Genomic DNA, 23,490 nt, shown 5'->3' on the forward strand with positions numbered 1-23,490 from the left:
CTTCTTCTGTTTGCAGTCTTAAAAAAATATAGCATCTTGCTTTCTGAGATATCATACCCCTGTTTATTATCCCCACTTTTATGGATATCTTCTTTATTTTCTATTTTCTCTTTCTTGCTGAATTATACTTGTAGTCCAAGTAGTTTCTCCTCGGCATGGAGCCCTGTGCTTGAAGGAAGCTCTGGTGGGTCAGGTTGGAGAGTTCCTGGAGAGTAGACTGCTTCACTCTTCGTAGAACTCACAGCAGGTGCTTAACACTTGTGAGCTGCTGGAGTGAACAGTACTATTCTCAGTTTCAGCCACTTGCCTCACATTGGCCTGTTGCACATTTCAAGAATTATCTGTTGGGTGTTTTTTGTTCTCTTATTCTCAGGACCATCACATACCTAGTTATTTCCCCCTTCTTTTTCCCACACAGATGCTTTTGGCTGTTAGTAATTTGACTCTACCTGCTTGTATTTGGAGGTTTGTGTTGTATTTTGTTACCCAGTTTTGTTGGATTTTTGGTTTTGCTATGCAGCTGCTCTGTCTTTTTTATGTAGCAATTAGAGAGGAAACAAAAAAACTATGTTGCCACTACTACCATTCCAGAATCCCACGACAGCTAATCTTTTTACAGACAAGTAATTTGAGGCTCAGGGAGTTAAAGTTATTTGCCCAGGATCACACAGCTAGCAGCAGAAGTACATGAAAGCACCTTGATTAGTGCCTGGCACAGAGAATCTGATTAGTGCATGCTCTCTCCTTACTTCTTTCCTCCCTCTCTCCTTTCTATCAATCTTTCCTTCCTTCCTTCCTTGTTTTCAGTTCTTCTTCCCTCTCTACAGAGCCCATATTTATACCCAGTTATTTATGATTTCAAAGCATCTGCAAACTTAATTAATGCGATACTTCAGCCATATAATGTGAAATCATTGGAGCTTTTAATTCAACAAAACTATTTAAACAAAATTAGTTTCACTAAAGCTTACACCCATCTTGCTCTAAGAACACTTTCTTCTGTTTTTAATCTCAAATATTTTTCAAATGAAATCTACAAATGTCGGATTCTTTGACGTGTGCCTCATCAAAATATGGCTTATGAGAAGTAAACTGATGCCCTTAGTTTAATGAATCTATTTATACACATTTTATACAATCTTTTAAACACATTTTTCTTCTTTCACCACCACTCAGGAAGCCACATATGATAAAAAATAAAATCTGAACCTGGAAAACCTTGATTTCACTTCTAAATTTAAAATCCACAGAGTTTAAAGATGTTGTAAACTTGGGCAAAGTCTAATGCCTTGCTTTTGAAAAATCTCGTAAAGCCATTAGTTAGCTATTCAGCTCTGAGACTCAAGTCCATAAAATCTTAAGCTCCATTAGTTAGGGTGCATGGCTCCTGATAATACTTGACTGAAACTGATTTATTCAATAATTGAGTGCACCATGAATGTTCTCAAGGAATATACTGTGCATGCTATAATGGTTAAAACTCCAATTAACTAATTCTTCATAATTTTCTACAGAAGACCAATTAGTATTAGATCTTGGAGAGCAGTTTTGCTTAAGGTATGAAGTCACCACACAAGACCTAAGGGATTATGTTTCAAGCCAGTCCCTTTATGAAATCCTGTTCCAGTTTTTGGCTCTGTAATGGATCTCCCAGGTTGCTGATACACCACACAGAAATGCCATTTACTTATTTTTTCCCCCTTGAACTTCCTGCTCTTGCTGTGCAGGCTTAGTTCCTACTGTTTGAATTTACTTATTGTGGTTTGCATAAAATTATCCTTCACTCATCTACATGTAGTAGATAATGGTTATTTGCCTATAAATCTAACAGGTACTGAGTTTTATTTACCTTCCTGCTCTGTGGGCATTCTCTGAACAAACAGGCAGTTGTTCTTGAAACACTTTCCATTTTTATGAGATTTGGAACTGTTTCTTCTTGTTGCTTTGTGTGCTTTTTAGCAGCTTGAGGTTCCCTCTTTCATGGTGTTTACTCTGGAGCTGGTGTGAACAGAGGCTCTTGGAAATGGTAGAGTGTTAATATCCTGGAGTGTGTCTTGCTACATGTGAAAGATTGCTTCGCTAGGCTGCTGGGAGCTGTAGCAGAAGCAGGCCTTTCACAACACACACAAACACACATAGTTATGAACACTCACACACCTACGCTCACCCTCTCACGCTCTCTGATTTCGCATGTGTACAACCAGGCCAGGAAACCTGACCTCATGTTGATTGGACCATTGCTTTGCATTCATTTTCAGAATGTTTGGAACTGCACATATGTTTCTCATTAATGCTCATGTTTGATTGTTCTAAGTAATTTTGTAAAAATTAAATAAACTTGTATAAAAAATTGTCACTTTGTGTTAAAGAAGCATAATTAGATCCCTTTGGGGGAGCAAACAGAAGAGAAAGAATGAGATGAAATATTTCTGCTTCTTTACATGTACTGCCGTAAATGAGAGTGGCATTAAGACACAGTCATACATTTGAGGTTCAAGGAATTTTAAATAGCTTTTGAACAAATCAAGCACAAAGTAGCATTACTTATACAAAGAAACTCATTTAAAACAGAACCCATTAATGAAATGTGATTTAAAACCTCATCTGTTTTAAATATATGTTCATAATTAAAAGTTACTGGGCCAGAAACTGAAGGTTAAGTAAGTTGATACCTGAATATAATAACTATAGCTTTGGGCGGACATTAATTGTTTCAACCATGAGGACATGATTTGCTAAGTTATCATACCCAGTATAATATACTTAGACCTGAAAGACTTCATAAATTTCTGAATGTGCAGGTTTTTGAATTTATCTTTATTCTTCCTAACACACTGTGGGCCATCTCCAAACTCAGCTTGGTGATGCTGTGGCCCTTTTAAGACAAAAGGAAAAAAGCTTGCTCTATCTTTCTGTATATCTATCATCCTTCTGTCTGTCTGTCTATCCATCTATCTGTCTATCTATCTATCACCTATTTAGCTATGTAGCCAGCTAGCTAGATATCATTGTCTATCTATATAGCTATGTGGCTAAGTTAAACGTTCCAAGATCAGATATCAGATTGATATTACTTCCTGACTCCTTACCTCTTCTTTCAGTTCACTCTTCCATCCTGCACATTTTGAATAGTGTGTTGTGTATTAATCATGTTTTTTATGTCCTATATTTTATGATGTTTTGACATCTTGGGGGACTCCCTCTCCCAGGGTTAATTAATTCCCAGACCTAGCAAGCAACTTACCTGGGAGCATGTCTCTGATATACAAGACAATTGATCAGATCCCATACCCCCAATTACCTCCTCTATTAGACTCTCACACACCACATCAATACTCTCCCTGCCTTAAATCACCCCAGGGCCAGGTACAACTAGAGACCACCCCAATAGCCAAGAGCCCATTGAAATTATTCAAACTACCTAATCCTAAGCTTACTCAGTGTACCTACCCTATCTTACTCTTTCCTTCCCCCCAAAACCCCAATATAGGCTCTGGCCCATACTTTCCACTTCTCTCTTTCCACCTCCCGACTATCCTGGGTACTTCCCCATTGGCCCTGTGTGGTGTGGCATATCCCCTTCTCTTGGGAACTGTGCATAATAAACTATCTTTTCAATGGAATCCTTTCTGATCTGTTGGCCTCATCATGCCTGACTAAAACAAATCCCAGGTGCATTTTAGTACACTTTGGCATCCTTCCCTATCATAGACTCCTGGTCTTTTTCTAGCTCTTTTTGTTTCCTATTCTTATAGACCTTTCTGACTCTGGACTGTTGCTATTGTTATTAGATGCCAGCATCTCAAGCCCAGCTAGTCTTACTAACTAATCTCAAGACAACTAGTCTTACTAATCATGATTCAGATCCCAATTCCACCATGAAATATAAAAACATTTTTGCCAATCATTCAAGCTCACTTTGGTCCTTTCTTATAGATTGTGTCCACCATCTCCACCCAACCATCTTGTTACCTTTCATCCAAAGTCCTACTAAATCCTCCATGAAATCTTCTCCAGTAATACCCCCTTTCCTGGATTTGATTATATTTAATTGAACATTTTATAATTTTTTTTTGTCTTTTCCTCTCTATTTTACTTATAATTTCTTTATCTACCTGGATTACTGACTTTAAAATACCTGGCCCTGTAAGAAAAGCTTGGAGTTGGAGTCAGAGGACTTAAGCACATGTGCCAATTCTATTACTTATGAGCTATATTAGGCTGCTCAGGCTGCCATAAGAAAATATCACAGTCTGAGTGGATTAAACAATGAAAATTTGTTTTGTCATAGTTTTGGAGGCTAGTAGTTCCAGATCAAGATCTGGCAAGGTTGGTTCCTGGTAAAGGCTCTCTTCCTGGTGTGTCCTCACATGTTTTTTCCTCAGTGCGTGTGCATGGAAAGAGAGAAGGAGAGAAAGATTTCTGGTGTTTTTTATATGGACACTGATCCCATCGGATCAGGGGCTCACCCTTATGACTTCACTTAACCTTAATCATTTCCCTGGAGGCTGCAGCCCTAAATATAACCATACTGTCATTTAGGGCTTCCACATATAAATTTTGGGGGACATAAATATTCTAAGTTACTATGACAATATTTTTACATCTGAAAATGAGAATAATACACCTCAGAATTTCTTCTCAAATCCTAAAAAAGGGTTGAACCTTATATAGTGCTGAAAAGTAATTATTGCATTGAATTTTCAGTAAATGATTTTACCATGTGTAGATATGAAATTGATATCACATGACAACAAGTAAATTTATGTCACCTGAGACTCTGGAGTTAACTTTTTGGCCTTCAAGTGTTGAAATTGGCTACTAGAAAGGCTTTACATTTTTGTAGCTGGTTCTTCCATTGCTCCAGCACATAGGGTGGAAGCACCTATGGTGTCAACTTCTCTTTCTAGAAAAAAATCTTTTAAATCTTTCCAGATAAATTGTCCTATTTATCATACTGTCAACCTAGCTCCAGTATGAAAATCACAATAATCCAGTTGAAATGTGGAGAGGCATTTCACAAATACACATCATAGTTATAGAAGCCAGCTTTGTTCCACTTAGTATTTAGGTACTTCTTTTTCAGTAAGTTCTATCCTGCCCATTCCATAATTAATAGACTCTGTCTCTTAGACTCTTTTCCAGAAGAAACACAAACTCCATTCTGGTGAATATTAGATAAGAAATTCAATTCATGTTAAAATTGCCTTCCCAGGCTACTCCTTAGAACTTCAAGCGAGGCATTCGGTCCTTTCTGATTCCTACACAAAGGATCTTTTGAATTTTCCTATATGCTGCCACCCCTTCTTACGAGCTCTTCTTTTGATTTACTCCAACATTTCTTTGTTCTCACTTTCTGTCTGCTCATTTCCTAATTAAACACATTATTTTCTTCAACATAAATAATTATTTTCTTCTCTAAACATTCTCTTCCATCTGAATTCCTATTCTCAGTTAATAACATTCACTTTTTACTTTGATGACCAAATCAGAAACCTTGGAATCACATTTGATTCTTTCCTCTTTCACATTCCTCACATAGATGATCACTAAATCATGATTCTTCTGTCTCTTAAACACCTCTAATTTTATTCATTCACTCAACAAACATTTATTGAAAACTTTTAATGTGCCAGGCACAGGGAATTTGATGGTGGATGAGACTGGCCCAGTCCCCGCTCTCATTGATTTTATAGTCTTGGGGGGCAATGTTTTCTCTGGTTGGGAAAGTACTGTGAGCTCATGGTACTTACTAAGGGAATGTCAGAGCAAAGGGAGGACAGAGGGAACAGCAGGTGTGATGTCAAGGGACAAAAGAAACAATGTCTATTTAATGAACTGGAACCAACCTCAACAATTACAACTGCCTTCTCAATGATCTCCTCACCGTTCTCCCCTCTAATTAATTTTCTGTCTGCTGAAAAACCTTTCTACAACACAGACTTGATTATTGCATCCCTGTTTCATAGCCCTTGATGTATTCTCCTTACCTACAGAATGAAGTTCAAACTCAGCATGTGGAACTGCCTCACCTACCATAACCCTGTGTGGGATACATCTGATTACCCCACATCCCTTGCTTTTTCCCAAATAAAAATGCATTTTAAACTTCCATGAATTTGCCTCTTCCTTCTACATTTGTTCACATGGTGAACTCATTTCCAACTCAGCTTTAAAGTCATTGCTATAAAAACTATTCCGACCCTCCAGCTTCTCAAAATTAATTGCTTTTTTGTCTTTGTTTTGGTAGCTTGTCACAGCTCCTGTTATTCATGTCTGCTTCCCTAGCTAGGCTATATATTTCTCAAGCCCTCTGATATTTTATTTCATTTTTCTAGCTCTGAAAACAGTACCTAACATATCATAGATGTTCAGTAAATATGTACTAAATTAAGTTGAATTCACTCTTTCACAAATACCCTTTTGTCTTCTGGCTGAGATCCTTCCCATTTTTGGATGCCGTTTACCCATTAAACACAGACCTTGCATCTAACCAAGAAAGCTCTTTAATAAAGATACTACTACTTGTGATGTGCACTTATGTAATAATTCATATAGCTTACAAAATCACTTCCCAAATATTCAGTTAATAGGAAAATAATTAATCTTTAATAAAGCTGGGATTACAATAATATACATTTTCCTATGCAGATGCTGATATTCTGATATTGATTTTTGAAATCTAAAATAATTTTGTCATTTGACTTCTCCAATTGCCACTTACTCTTGATTTTTTTCCCTACTAACTAACTTAGTAAATGCATTAAGTTAATAAATGTGCTGTTCACTTTTATTCAAAAGTGTCTACTAACTGACCTGTAGGCTAAAATGTCAGGGTCATCATAACAAAGCAATTATTATTGACAAATAAATCATATCATGGATTTCTTCATGTTTCAGGATCCCCTGCATCCAAACTATCCAGAAATTTATTTTATATATAAATATGTGTGTGTGTGTGTGTATAAATATATTTGCGTGTGTGTATATATATATTTGTATATATAGATTGCATAATACAAATATAAAATCCCTGTACATTGTTTCCCATGTGAAGGATGCTGTTTCATAGCTCAGTGCATTTACTCGTGCTTTTTCTTTGCCTAGAATATCCTTCCCACTTCATCCTCATTTAAGAACCACTCTTTAAGAATCAGCTTTATTATTGTCTCCTCCATAAAGCATTTCCCAAGCCTCCTGACAGAGTTATAGGAAGTATCCACAGAATCCTGTTTTTATCTTTTATCAGAGCACATTCCAAATTATGTTGAAATTACTTTTTTTACCATCTATCTCTCTCAATTGAGTGTAACTCTTCGAGAAAATTATCCATGTTTTGTTAATTTATTTTATTCCAGCATTCCTGAAACACAGAAATTACTCAGTATATGTTTATTGACTTTACTGAATTTTGATGCTTAATATACCATATGTGCCAAGTGTATTTTCAGGGCTGGCACTAGGCATATATGTGAAGTTTGTTTCTTGTTCTTCTGCTGCTATCTTCTTTCTTAACTTTCACTGTGTACTCCATTATTCTCATGCTTTTCTAGTAGTCTTCTCTCATGATTATGAATATGTCTGAGAAGAGTTACATCATGAAGATGCAGAATAGATGATCTGCAGTGTCAGTCTCCCCCGATCGATCAATTTACAGATATTTAAAAGCAAAGACTGCCAATGTGGAAATGCTGGAGCTTGGGGGAAGAAGAGAGACCTGCAGAGTTTGTGAAGGCCAAAGAAGCTGTGATGAGAGGAAGAAGAAACCTCTTTGTTTCAAGCCCTGGCCACATCAGGGCTGGCCCTCTGAGAGGCAGGAAGAAGCTGCAACACAGAGCAGGAGCAAGCAAAAGCTGCGACTCAGCCCTTTGCTTGAAGTTGCCTGGATCCTTTGGTGGAGAAGAGGGTGTCAGAGCTCACCTACCAGACCCCAGGCCAGTGGGACAAACTGACAGTGTTCCTGTGGACCCACATAGGAACCAGGGGCTACAGGCAATTGAAGAAAGGAACAACTCATCGGGAACCACACATGGCCAGCCCAACAGGAAGCATTTGGAGTGGGGAAGGGAGGCTGGCCTGCTGGAAGAACACTGGGGTGCAGAGGAGTAGCTTACCTACCTTCTGATCAGCTCAGGCCACTCAGTGGGGAGTGGACAGGGAGAAAGAACTGCAGGGGGCACAGTTTGCTGGGAAGACTCAGTCCTAGGCCAGACTTCCCACACAGCTCAGGTATATCTGACCTCACAGACCCAAAAGTAATTAAAAGGCCAAGAATTAAAACCCAAGTGCTCAAAAGCCTTCCCCACAGAATCAGCAGCAAAGCAGCAATTTAGCACAACAACTGAGCTTAAGTGCTGGTCCCCTCAGGAAGTTCCCCCCATTTTGGAATTGCCCAAACCACAGAGCAGAAACAAAGCTCTGATATTAACCAATAAAGGTATAACACCACCAAAAACCTATAAAACCTAGAAGAGGTTTTATAGCCTAGAAGAGGCAGCAGTATCCTCAAATGTGCAGGCATCAACATAAAGACACAAAGATCAAGAAAGAACAGAGGAATATGATGCCAACAGATGAAGCACCAGGAATGGCCCCCAAGGAACAGTGGATTTATGAATGTCTGAGAGAGAATTCAGAATAACCTTAATAATGTTCAGGGAATCACAAGAAAACACAGATAGAAAATTAAATGATTTCTGGAAAACAATTCAGGAGCAGAATGAGAAACTTGACAAACGAATTGAATCAATCAAAAAAAAAAATAGAAATTCTAGAAATAAAGAATACATTACCTGAACTGAAAAACTAGATAGAAAGCTCCAACAGAAGACTTTTTCAAACAGAGGAAAGAATAAGTGAGCTCAAAGACAGAAAATATGAAATCATCAAATCAGTAGAGCAAAAACAGAAAATGAAAAATGAAACAGAAATACAGAAAATATGGGACTCCCTTAAGTGAAATAACCTCCGCATAATTGGCATACCTGAAGGAGAGAAAAAAGGGAACAGATGTAGAAAGCATATTCAAGAAAATAAAGGCTGAAAATTTCCCAAGTGTGTAGAAAGATGACATCAACCACGTACATGAAACTCAGAGGTCACCAATCAGTTTCAATCCAAGGAGGAATACCCTAATGCACATCATAATCAAATTATCATAATCCAAAGACAAAGAAAGAATACTGAAAGCAGCATGAGAAAAAACACATAACATTCAGCAGAGCCCCAGTACATCTCTCAGCAGATTTCTCAGCACAAACCTATAGGCTAGAACACAATGGGATGATACATTTGGAGTGCTGAACAAAAAGACTGTCAGCCAAGAATTCTGTATCCAGCAAAACTATCTTTCAAATATGAAGGAGAAATAGTCTTTCCCAAACAAAAACTAAAGGAATTCATCAACACTAGACCTGCATTACAAGAAATGCTAAAGGGAGGTCTTTAATCTGGAAGAAGATGATGCTAAGGAGTAGCAAGAAAACAATTGGAGGTATATAATTCATTAGTAAAGTGAGTTCACAGACCACTACAGAGTTACTCCAATGTCATAAGGGTGGTGAATAAACTGCTCATATCTTTAGTATGAAGACTAAAGGTCAAACCTAACCAAGAGAAAGGCAATATTAAAAGATGTATCTTGAAACAACAAATTGTCAAAAAGTGGGGAAGGAATAATACCAAAACGTACAGTTGGAATTATTTTTTCTATTTTCTTAGATATCAAAGATAAGTTGTTACTAGTGTAAGATAATCTGTTATAACTATAACATGTTTTTTGTAAGCCTCATGGCAACCAAACACAAAAACTTAGAAGAGACTTACTAAAAATAAATAGCAAGAAGTCAAAACATATTGCTAAAGAAAACCGCTCAATCACAAAAGAAGACAGTAATATTGGGGGAAAAAAATCAACACAACAACCAGAAAACAAGGAACAAAATAGCAGTGACAAGTCCCTATAAATCAATAATAGCTTTAAATGTAAATGGATTAAATGTTCCAATTAAAAGATATAGAGTGGCTAAATGGATTATAAAACAAGAAACAACAATATGCTGCCTACAAAAACTCTCTTAATTGATAAAGACACCAGCTGAAAGTGAAAGGATAGAAAAAGTTATTTCATGCAAATGGAAATCAAAAAAGAGAAGGAGTAGCTATACTTGTATCAGATAAAATAGACTTCAAGCCAAGGGGGAAAAAAAAAAAGATAAGGAAGGTTACTATATAATGATAAAGGGATAATGATAAAGGGATCAATTCAACAAGAGGATGTAACAATTCTAAATATATATGCACCCAGCTCCGGAGCACCCACTTATATAATTACTTTTGGACCTAACAGGAGAGAGAGACTTCAACACAATAATAGTTGAGGACTTTATTATCCCTCTTTCAGCAAAGGACAGATTATCCAGACAAAAAGTTAACCAGGAAACATCAGAATTAATCTCTACTATAAGCCAACTTGATCTAAAGGACATTTATAGAACATTTCATCCAACAGCTACAGAATACACATTCTTCTCAGCAGCACATGGAACATTCTCTAGAATAGACCATATGTTAGGACACAAAACACGTCTCAGCAAATTTAAAGAAATTTAAAGAAATGGAAATATCAACTACCTTGTCCAACCACAATAGACTAAAGCTAGAAATCAACAACAAAAACACGCTAGAAACCATGCAAATACATGAAAATTAACAATATATTCCTAAGCAATGAATGGGTCAAAGAAGAAATCAAGAGGAACATCTAAAAATTCCTGAGGACAAATTAAAATGAAAACACAACATACCAGAACTTATAAGATACAGCAAAAGAAGTCCTAAGAGGAAAGTTTATAGTGATAAATGCCTGCATCCAAAAAGAAGAAAGACTTCAAAAAAACCATCTTAACAGTGTACCTCAAGGAGCTGGAAAAATGAAAAAACTAAACTCAAAATCAGTAGAAGGAAGGAAATAAAAATCAGAGCAGAAATAAATGAATTAGAGATTTAAAAAAATACCAAAGGAAACAAAGAGTTGGTTTTTCAAAAAGATAAACAAAATTGGTAAAACTTTAGCTAGACTTACAGAGAAAAAGAGAAGACAAATAAAACCATAAATGAAAAAGGAGACATTAAAATTGATACCACAGAAATACAAAGGGCCATAGGAAACTACTATGAACTAACTATATGCAAACACACTGGAAAACCTAGAAGAATTGGATAAACGTACCAAGGTTGAATCACAAAGGACTACAAAACCAAAACAGAATAAAAACAAGTAACGATATTGAAGTAGTAATAAAAAGTCTCTCATCAAAGAAAACTCCAGGATCAGATGGCTTCACTGTTGAATTACACCAAACATTTATAGAAGAACTAATACCATTTCTTCTTAAACTTCCAAAACATTGAATAGAAGGGAATTCTTCCACACTCATCTTGCAAGGTCAACATTAGCCTCAGACCAAAACCAGAGAAAGACAGAGCAAAAGAAAGAAAACAACAGACCAGTATCCCTAATGAACACAGAAGTGAAATAAAATACTAAAATCTTTAATAATATACTAGCCAACAGAATCCAACAACACATTAAAAAGAACATTCACGGGCCGAGCCCGTGGCGCACTCGGGAGAGTGCAGCGCTGGGAGCACGGCGACGCTCCCGCCGCGGGTTCGGATCCTATATAGGAATGGCCGGTGCGCTCACTGGCTGAGTGCCGGTCATGAAAAAGACAAAAAAAAATAAAATTAAATTAAATTAAAATTTAAAAAAATAAAAAAGTTTTAAAAAATAAAATAAAATAAAAAGAACATTCACCATGATCAAGTGGGATTCATCCCAGGGATGCAAGGATGGCTCAGCATATGCAAATCTATAAATGTGATACATCACATCAACAGAATGAAGGGAAAAAAACCAATATGATCATTTCAATAGATGCAGAAAAAGTACTTGATAAAATCCAACACTGCTTAATGATAAAAACACTCAACAAATTAGGTATAGAAGGAACATACCTCATCACAATAAAGGCCATATACAACAAACCGACTGATAATATCATACTGAATGGACAAAAATTGGAGGCTTTTCCTCTAAGATCTGGAACAAGAGCAGGATGCCCGCTTTCCCCTCTCTTATTCAACACAGTACTGGAAGTTCTAGCCAGTACCATAAGCAAGAGAAAGCAATAAAGGACATCCAAATTGGAAAGGAGGGAACCAAACTATTCCTATTGCAGATGATATTATCATATACATAGAAAATCCTAAAGACTCCACCAAAAAATTACTAGAACTAATAAATAAATTCCGTATAGTGGCAAGTTACAAAATCAACACACAAGAATCAGTAGCCTCCCTATGTACCAATAATGAAATAGCTGAAGAAAAAATCAAGAAAGTAATCTCTTTCACAATAGCTACCAAAAAAAAAAAAAAAGAAAGAAAAAGAAAAGAAATACCTAGGAGTATTTAATGAAGGAGATGAAAGATCTCTACAATTAAAACTATAAAACATTGGTGAAAAAAAATGAAAAGGATGAAAAAATAGAAAGATATCCCATGTTCATGGGACATAAGAATCAATATTATTAAAATGTCCATATTACCTAAAGCAATCTACACATTCAGTACAATACCTATCAAAACATCAATGACATTCTTCACAGAAATAGAAAAAAATATCTTAAAAGACCCTGCATAACTAAAACAGTCTTGAACAAAAAGAACAAAGTTGTAGGCATCACACTTCCTGACTTCAAAATATTCCATAAAGTCATAGGAGCCAAAACACCACGGCCCTGGCATAAAAGTAGACAAATAGACCAGTGGAACAGAATAGAGAGCCCAGAAATAAAATCATGCACTCCCAGCCAACTGATTTTTGCCAGAGGTGCTAAGAATATACAGTGAGGAAAGGAGAGCCTCTTCAGTAAATGGCACTAGAAAAACTGTATAATCACATGCAGAAGGTTGAAACTAGACTCCTATCTCTCACCATACACAATTATCAACTCAAAATGGTTTAAAGACTGAAATTTAAGACCTAAAACTATGAGACAACTAGAAAAAAAAAAATAAGGGAAGTGCTACATGATATAGGAGTGGGCAGCACTTTTTTGAGCAAGGCTACAAAGGCACAGGCAACTAAAGCAAAAATATACAAATGGGACTATTTGAAACTAAAAAGCTTCTGCACAGCAGGGGACACTATCAATAAAGTAAAGAAACAACCTACAGAATGGGAGAAAGTGTTTACAAACTACACATCAGACAAGGGGCTAATATACAGAATATGTAAGGAACTCAAACAACTCAACACCAGAAAACCAAATAGTGCAGCAAAAAAAATGGGCAAAGGACTTGAAGAAACATTTGTCAAAGGAAGACATACAAATAGCCAATAAGCACATGAAAAAATTCTCAAAGTTACTAATCATTAGGGAAATTAAAATTAAAACCATAATGAGATATCATTTCTCCCAGTTAAAATGGCTGTTTTCAGCAAGACAGAATATAACAAATTCAGAATATAACAACACTTGTATATTGTTGATGGAAGTGTCAATTGGTGCCGTCGTTGTGGAAAATAATATGGAGGTTCCTCAGAGAACTAAAAATAGATCTACTGTATGACCCAGCTATCCCACTACTGGGTATATTCCCAAGGGAAATTAAATCAATGTATCAAAAAGACAGCTACGCTGCCATGTTATTGCAATGCTAGTCACAATAGCCAAGAGTTGGAATCAACCTAAATGCTCATCAATGGATGAGCGGATAAAACACTGTGGTATATATAAACACAATGGAGTACTATTTATCTATATAAAAAAATGATATCACTTGCAGCATGAATGGAATTGGAAAACATCATGTTAAGTGAAGTAAGTCAGGCTCAGGAAGACAAATACTGTATTAGCTCACTCATATGTGGAATCTAAAAAAAAAAAAGTGGTTTTCGTAGAAGTAGAGAGTAGAATAGTGGTTACCTGAGGCCAGGAGGGGAGGGAATGCGGGGAGAAGAAGTGATGGACTAACAGGTACAAAACTATGCTATCTACCCTAAGTGATTCATTGTACAGTATATGCATGTAATGAAACAACACACTGTACCCTACAAATATGTACAAGCAAATGTTAAAATAAAACAAACAAACAAAAAAAACAAATAACCATCAGCTACAACAACAAAAAGAATATGTGTGGTACAGTCACTAACACTAAGATGATATGAGGGATATAAGGATGAACTGTGTAATTTTAGACACTAAGACATATGAGCAGGGAAGATCAATTTTGGTGGGCATGGGGCTTTTCAGTTTTGGTCAAATCATGCAGTGTATGTCACTATCTGCTATTGCTCTTTGCTGCTACCATTAAGCAATTTGGAAACTACACAGATCTGTTCATGGTGATTTCTTTGAAACTTCGCATGTGATCAAATTCAATTTAGAATACTTCTGGTTAAAAATAATCCAAAATTCCTTTTAATTACTGTAAAATTTTTCTGATGTGCCCAGCAGGAATTTGACATATTGATTTATTGATCCATTCAATGTTTACTCTTTAGGATACTGATTAATTACCCCACAGATTTCTATCCCAGCTCTGCAAATTAAATTACCAGGATAGTTCTACACATTAGCATTCCATCCGAGGACTTTTCCAGTTTAGCTCTTCATTACCTTCTCAGACTCCTTTCCATATATTCTTGAAGTCACACAAGACTACTTTTTAAAAAAAATTTTTTAATTTATTTACTTTAATTGGCTAATAATAATTGTATACGTTTATGGGGTACAATTGATGTTTTGATTTAATATATCCATCACCTCACCAACTTATTTTTTAAAACACTGTATTTTCATTATCTTATTACTTAGACTATGTGTATGTATACACACACACACACACACACACACACACACACACATATATAAACTATACTATAGTTTGCTCTCTCTGGATTTCTCTTCTCTTTACCTTCCTTTAAAATTTGGACTCATCTTTGAGTGTCACCCCTCCTGGGAAAATAGTTATTGACTCTCAAAATAAAGTAACTTTCTCCTTCTTCTATGCTCCTGCAGCACTTTTGTCTAGGTTAGAAAACTTATTGTAGTGTTATAGCTTGTTAAATTCTTGTCTATATATCCTACTTAAATATGAGTTCTTTGAGATAAAGGATTGTGTCTTTCTTAAATTTGTACCTCTCTTCTCATGCCATTTTAGTTCTTAGAAATCTAGAGCAGTGTGCCTTACACTCAATGGAGGGTTGTTGTAGTAAATAAAGTCAGTAAACCAAATGAACTAGCATATATGAGGCACCAAAATAAAATTATTTATCTAGAAAAAACATTTATTTATGAGCTATAGGTCCACATTAGCTTTAGTGTTTCATTTATGTTAGTGACATCAACCAAATGAATTGTACATATTACTGTACTGTAACCATTGGATGCTGCTATCACCCAAGACAGAGTCTGGATGGCAGTAAAGAAAATATAGAAATTAAATTGGTGGTTGGTTGGTTGGCTCCTCCACCTCAGAGTGGTTGACCTAAAAACTCTGCAATCTTTAACATTCACTGATGCATGTGATATTCATGACTAAGCTTTGCAGAAACTTATAGGCAAAGTAGATGCTGGCCATGGTGCTGAAGATTTAAATAGCATGTAATGAGTTCTTAGGCACATTGCAAACATCAGCCAGTGCCCAGTCTAGCACAGGTAAAATTTATTTTATAAATTATATTTTGATGCATGTCTATATATAGTACTATCAAAGCCCACAACTCCTATGACTAATTTTAACTGATATTTCTCAATGCTGAATAGATCAAAGTACAAGATACAATTACCAATTTATGAGAGGTACGTCTCCTTACTGAGGAAAATCATATTTACTGTGTAGACATTTATCCACAAGTTTACTTATTGGATAATTTTTTTCCTTTCAGACATAGTTTTAATGATTATAGTAAGAGATGAGGAAAGATGCTTGGAATAGAGAAGTTCTGAATTAAGAAGACGATGACATTGATCTTGAGATAATTTGAGCACAAATATTTTTCCTACTATGTTAGCTTTAATTGTAGATGAATATGTGTGTGTGTGTATAACTTAGGCTTAAATGGAACCTCAAAATAGAAGTAGTGAAATGTCACTATGCAGATTCCTTTCAAAGTCTGTTTAGGTGAAGATCACTGGATAGTAGAATGTGAATATAGATGCATGCACTGTACCCACAAATATGTACAAATAAATGTTAAAATATTTTGAATAAAAAATAAAATGTAAAAAAAGAATATGGAGATAGAGAAGGAACAAAAAACCAAATCTTTCAAAGACTACTGTTAAAAAATTTTTAAGAACAATATTTTCCACATTGTAAGATTTTTTTCTGCCCTGCACTTCTGCTTTACTTAGTCCACATGTTTGCTGAGGGAGTGAATTGAGATAATAAATGTAAACAGATTTTGTAAACTATAATTTCCTATGCAAATGCAATATTTTGTTATTACTATTTCAAATTTTGTCTTGTTTCTAAGTCTTCCCAACTTCCCAACAGGTACACATACTCTGAATGGTATGTGAAGACTTTCTCAGAGATATAATGCCTGAAATAGATTAAAGAAATAAATTTCCAGATCTTTGACGCTGATACATACTTGTCCCCAAAATTGATCTGCCTGACAAAACATCTGTGTTTGAGAGGCAGGTGTTACTTTCCTATATTCCTTTTCACAGTAGTCCTTTCCTCACTCTCCAAAAGAAAAGCACCTACATCAAGATAGAACATTTTCATCATCTCAGAAAGTTCCTTTGTTCCTTCCCAAACAATTTCCTCCTTAGAATCAACCACTTATCTGATTTCTACCATCACAACTCAGTTTTATCTCTCCTAGAATTTCATATAAGTAGAATCAAAGACTATGTGCTTTCTGTGTCTAGATTCTTTCTCACAGAAAAATGTTTGTGAAAGTCGTCCACATTGAAGCATGTATCAGTACTTTTCCCCCTTTTATTGCTGAATAGTGTTCTTTTAATATACCATATTCATTTTATGGCTATTAGGGTTAGAACAGCTATAAACAAGGGTTTTTGTGGATGTATACTGTATTAGTCTGTTTCTGTTGCTTATAATAAAATACTTGGAACTGGGTACTTTCTAAGAAAATGAAATTTATTGCTTACAGTTTCAGAGGCTGGGAAGTCCAAAGCCCAGGGAACACATCTGGTGAGGGTTTTCTCTGGTGGTGGCTTTACAGCAATGCAGGGTCTCACATGGCAGGGTGGCAGAGCAGAGAGAGACTCCTACATGCTCTCCTTTTAAAACCTTCAAACCATGCCCTTGACCACCATTAGTAATCCATTCATGAGGGTGCATTTATTTATTTAAATTATTTTTAATTATACATACTTATGGGATACAGAGTTGACTATCAGTATTTGTGCATAGTATGTGATGATCAAATCAATATTATTAGCATGTTCAATATAAATTCTAATTAGATTTGTGACCCTTACCCAATTACTCCCTATCCCCATCCTGTTCCCCCTTTCCCTCTCTGGTAAGTATAGGTCTCTTCTCTTTTTGAAAGTTCAATGTTTTACTTTGATCTTTCTTTCTTTCTTTGTATCCTAGCTCTCACTTATGACTGAGGACATGCAGTATTTCTCTTTTTGTGCCTGGCTTATTTCACTTAACATAATCTTCTCCAAGCTCATCCATGTTACTTCAAATGGCAGAATTTCATTCTTTCTTATGGATAAGTAGTATTCTGTTGTGTATATATAGCACGTTTTCCTTACCCAGTCATCCATTGATGGATGTTTAGGATGGTTCCATATCTTGGCTATTGTAAATAGAGCTGCGATGAACATGGGAGTGTAAGTATCCTTCTGACATAATGATTTCCATTCTTCTGGGCCCTCACAATGTAATCACCTCTTCCAGGACCCACCTTTCAATTATCCTAATAGGATTTCTCACCCTCAGCAGTTACAGTGGGGATTGAACTTCAATGACTTTGGGGGGACATTAAATCCACTGCATATGATTTTATTTTTCTTGGTTAAATACCCAGGAGTAGAATTGATGTATAATGTGGTAGATGCATACTTAATCTTTTAGGAAACAGTCAAACTGTATTCTGAGGAGACTGTACCATTTTGCACTCTCAAAGCCAATGTATTAGACTTCCGGTTGTTTCTCATCTTCTCCAACATTTGATGTTGTAAATTGTTTTTATTTTAGCCATTCTTTTGTAAGAACCACAATCTCATCATGCTTTTATTTTTATTTTATTTTATTTTAATTTTTAATTTTCATTGAATCAAAATTGATTATACTTATTTTTGGGGTTCAACATTGAGATATGTTGAACAAATCAATATTACTAGCATATATATTGTTACAAATCGTAATTATTCTTTATGCCCCTTGTCCAATCTCTCCCCGTCTCCCTCTCCCTCCCCACCCCCCTCTAATTACCCTAGATTTCTTCTCTCCTTCTGAAAGAATAATGGTTATTCTGTTGATTTGTTGCCTAGATGATCTGTCCAATGCTGAGAGGTGTGATCAGGTCCCCAATATTATCATAGGGCAGATTCTTCTTCTGTCACTCTGAAATGGGCTTTGTGGAAAGAGACGTCCTCTTCTTTTCTTTATCTCTGCTGGTGACTCTCCTTCATCATGGTTTTAATTTGCATTTTCCTGATCACTAATGATGTTGAGGACTTTCTCATGTGTTTATATGCCACTTATATATCTTCTGTTAAGTGTTCATTCAAGTCTTTCACCCATTTACTGTTGGGCTGTTTTCTTTTTATTATTTAGTTGCATTTTTTCATTTATTCTGGACATAACCCCTTTGTAGGTATATATGAACATTTTCTCTGTCTATTGCTTGCTTTGTCATTTACTTACTGGAATCTTCCAATGAGCAGAGGTTTTTAAAATTTGGTGAATCCCAATTTATTATTTTTCCCTTTGTAATTCATGCTTGCTTTTTCCATTCTAAACAATCTTTGTCTACAAAGGTCATAAAACATACTTTCCTATGTTTTCTTCTAGAAACTTTATGGCTTTAGTTTTTACATCTAGTTGTATGATATTTCTTGTATTAATTTAGGTGCATGGTATGAGATAAGAGGTCAAACTTTATTTTTTTCCCATACGAATATCCAGTTATTGCAGTGAAATTGTTGAAGAAATTTTCCATTTCCAATTGAATTATTTTGCTGCACTTGTGAAAATCATTTGACTGTAAATTTGTGGGTCTATTTCAAGGCTCTATTCTTTTTCATTTTCTATCCTTTCACTAATAGCACACTGTCTTGATTGCTGTAGCTTAAAAAAATGTTTAAAATTGAGTAATTCTCCAATATTGCTCTTTGTTTTCAAGATTGTTTTGGCTATTCTAGGTCCTTTGATTTTTTAAAAATTGTTTACTGAAATATATTAACGGTAAATATTAATATGGTACAGGGTTATATTTCAATACATTTATACAATGTTTGATGATCTAATCAGGGTAATTAGCATATTCATTATTGCAAAACTTAATCATTTCTTTGTGATGTGAACATTTGATCTCCTCTCTTCTTGTCATTTGATAACATGCAGTAAATCATTGTTAATTGTAGTTTCCTGGGTCAACTGTACACCAGTAGAGCTTATTTTTTCTATCTAGTCGTAATTTTGTATCCATTAACCAGCCTCTCATTTCCCCCCTTCCCCTTTCCCACTTTCATTTTCATATATATGTTATAATCACTTTATCAGTATATATAAATTATGCTGGAATTTTTATTGAGATTTCCTCGATTTGAGATCAATAAGGCAGGGGTGAAAGAATGAATTTACAACTATGCTATATTTAGTATTGCTGCATTTATTTAGGTCCACTTTAATGTTTTATACTTTTTAGTGGAGAGGTTTTACACATCTTTTGTTAATTTTATTCCTAAGAATTTCATTTCTTGATGCTATTGTAAATAGTACTGTTTAACATTTTTTCTAGTTTTTAATTGCTACTATGTAGAAATGCAATTGCTTTTTGTATGTTAACTTTGTATCATACAAGACTGTTAAAATCATTTATTAATTCTAGTAGTTTTCTTATAGATACCTTAGGAGTTTTACATACACAATCATGTCATCTGCAAATAGACAACTGTACTTTTTTCCAATTTCTGATTCTGTTCTTTTGTCTTATTGTACAAGCAAAGGTCTCCGGTATAAATTTCAAGAGGAGTGATTAGAGTGGACATCTTTGTTTTCTTCCCAATCTGAGGAAGAAAGCATTCACTATTAAGTACAATATTAACTCAAGTTTTGTGTAGATGCTTTTTAGAAGGTTGCCCAAGTTTCCTTCTAGTATTTGTTTGCTGAAAGTTTTTATTTTAAATATGTGAACTGTGTTTTTTGCAACCACTGAAATGATCATAAGACTTTTCTTCTTTAATTAGATAATGTGGTGAATTATTTTGAGTAATTTACAAATGTTAAACAAACCTTGTGTTCTGGTGGCAAACCCAGTTAGTCATCATGTATTATGTTTTTTATATTTTGCTGGTTTCAATTTGCTAATATTTTGTTAAGGATTTTTGAGTCTATGTTCATAAGTTATATTGGCCTGCAGTGTTCTTTTTTTCTTTTCTTTGTCTGGTTTTAGTATCAGGATAATACTAACCTCATTAAATTACTTAAGCATTTCCTCTTCCTCTGTTTTTGAAATGTTTTGTATAATATTGGTATTATTTCTTCTTTAAATGTTTGCTAGAATTTATAGTGCATCTGTCTGTGTTTTTTCAATGATTCTTTTCTCTGCTGTGTTCAATTTGCTGACAAACTTATGGAACATTTTCTCAATCTCCAATATAATATTTTTTTCATTTCTAGATTTTCCATTTGACTCTTTTATATAATATTTATCTCTGCCAAAATTCCCCATGTGTTCATGTAGGTTATCCATTTTTTCCATTAGATTTTTAAAATGTTTTTATCATACTTATGTTAACATCCCTGTCTAATGACTCTGGCTAATAGGCAATCTCTGGGTTTACCACATTGTCTTATTCCATAATGGATCATATTTTCTTGATTTTCAAATGAATTTAATAATTTTCAAATGAATGCAGGATATTCTGAGGAAAAGTGTAGTAGATAATGTTTGTTCTTTGGAAAGAGCACTCCTCTTCTGTGAAGTCATTAGTTACAGGATTGAATTAAAGTCGTCTGTAATTAAACTGGGTCTGGGTTTTGTGATTGCTTTAGTTATGTTCAGGACACCACAGGCTGGCTTCACATGCACCCCACATAGTGGTAGGGTGTGGCTGTACTGTACTTACTGTAAGGCCTGGAGTGCCAGACATATACCTCAGTCCTCCTGCTCTGGCCTCAGAATTTAGTAGGGTAGTTGCTCTCAGGGCTTTCAGAGCTCCTTCACTCCCCTTGGCAGCAGACTGCTGTTGCCTGGTGCTTGGTGCAGGGCTTGGAGTGTATGTGGGGTAGGGGAGCGGAGGGGATTTCACTTGGTTTTCTGTCTCTGCCCTCAGAAGACGCAAGCCTCAGAAGGAATCACTCTTAGCTCTTCTTTTCCTCCCCCAGTGACAGACAACTACTGTCTTAGTGCAGGGTCCAGGGCACAGTGGGGGTTCTCTTAGTTCTCCTCCTCTGTCCTCAGAGCATGTCCCCCCATACCTGTGATTTAGCAGATGTCTCTCTCAATTCTGTTCTCACTCTTTTTCATGAGCTCTCAGTTAAGGACCATGAAAAAAGAGTTGACAAATGCTGCAGACCCTCCTTGTGTCTGAGGCTCTCAGGATTCCACACTGTCATGCCATCTACATGCAGCCTTTTGACATTTATTAAAATTTCACCTGGTTTCTTCATACCCATGGCTGTGGAATCCATCTTTTCCTCCCACTGTTCTGTCAAAGCTGAAAGAGTCATGTATACTGTCTCTAGGGAGAGGAACTTGTCAGTCTCCAGATTTTGGTTCATTAGGTTACCTTGTGACATCAGAATAAAGCCTTTACTTAGCTAACTCATACTTACCACTTAAACTTCAGCTCAACCTTAATTCCAAAGTGAGGGCTTCCCTGATGTTCTAGATCATAAAATGTGCTTACTTTTTCCTTCCACAGCTTTTTGTTTCCCTCTCCTGTTGTAACAATTACCATACTTTTACTTTTAAAATGTCTGTAGCTTTCTTGGGTAGAGATTAACTCACTGTTATGTGAGCTTTTTTGAAGGCAGAGTCTTAACTCACTGTTATGTATCCCAAACCCTAGTTCACAGTCTGGTATTAGCAGGTATTCAAGAAAATATTTCTTGAATTGAATTGAAATTCTCACTTGATTTCTTGGGAGACATTTTGGATTTTCAACTGAATGATAAAGGAAGGGAGATCATTTATTTTTGGACTTGACAGTGTAATATAAACCCTAGTGCTTCCCCTAATAATTTAAAAGACATCATCTCCTTCCATTCCCATTGTTGCTGGAAGGGTCATATGTCTTTGAGGTTAAGAACATGGTTTCTTGTATCACAGAGTCTTTGTTTCATGTTTCATCTTTCCAACTAGTGGCTGAATGACCTTGAACAAATTATTTAATGGCTCAGAATCTCACCTTCCTAACTCATTAAATGGGCATAATATCACCCATCTTATTGGATGGGTATACGAATTAATTGAATTAACATATACAAAAACCTAGCACCTAATGGATTTTCAATAAGTGGTCTCTACTAGGTTCATTCCTTTTCAGTCCCTTCCTTGTTGTTTTCCTAAGAAGGGCTAAGAAGGAACAGGCAATTATGCATGTCTCCTTTCCTTGCAGTCAGTATATTATTAAATTTCTTCTTTTCCTTTACTTTCTCTTCTTTTTTTTTTTTTTTCTTGGCCTTATCTTAATTAATTCACTCAGGATTTATTGAACAAAATAAAGCAAAGAGAGCCAATAAAGAATCCCTAAAATCAAATAGGAGTGTATCAGTACTAATGTACTGAAATTTAATCAGCCAAGAACTATTTCATCCAGTTTGCAGTGTGGTTGATATTGAAAGAGACTATGAACTATCCAGAGGCCTAAATACACTTTGGTTTTAAAATTCTAACATGAAATGAAGTTTACAGGCACTGTGGGCATCCTGAGACTTATGTTCTAACCCTAAAGTAAACTCAGGAAGTTCCTCTGAGAGCTGAAGTACCTGTAAGACCTTTCCAACCCTTTCTTTGGACCTCTTTACTTCTGACAATCTCTCCACTGACTATGGAGTTGGGGTGTGGAAAGGTAATCTGTTTGGACCTAAGGATCTCCAACTGTGATATTCTTATCCCAGGAGCACATTCATTTTTTTTTTTTTTTTAATCATAAGCACCTGATCTAACCTGTCCAGTCCTATAGTTTCATCATAAACATGACTTGGCTACTACCACTTGTAAACAGCAGCTAACCAAGCTGGCACAGTAACACC

Source organism: Cynocephalus volans, chromosome 8 (assembly GCF_027409185.1).
Source record: "Cynocephalus volans isolate mCynVol1 chromosome 8, mCynVol1.pri, whole genome shotgun sequence".
In the NCBI taxonomy this organism is placed as follows: domain Eukaryota; kingdom Metazoa; phylum Chordata; class Mammalia; order Dermoptera; family Cynocephalidae; genus Cynocephalus; species Cynocephalus volans.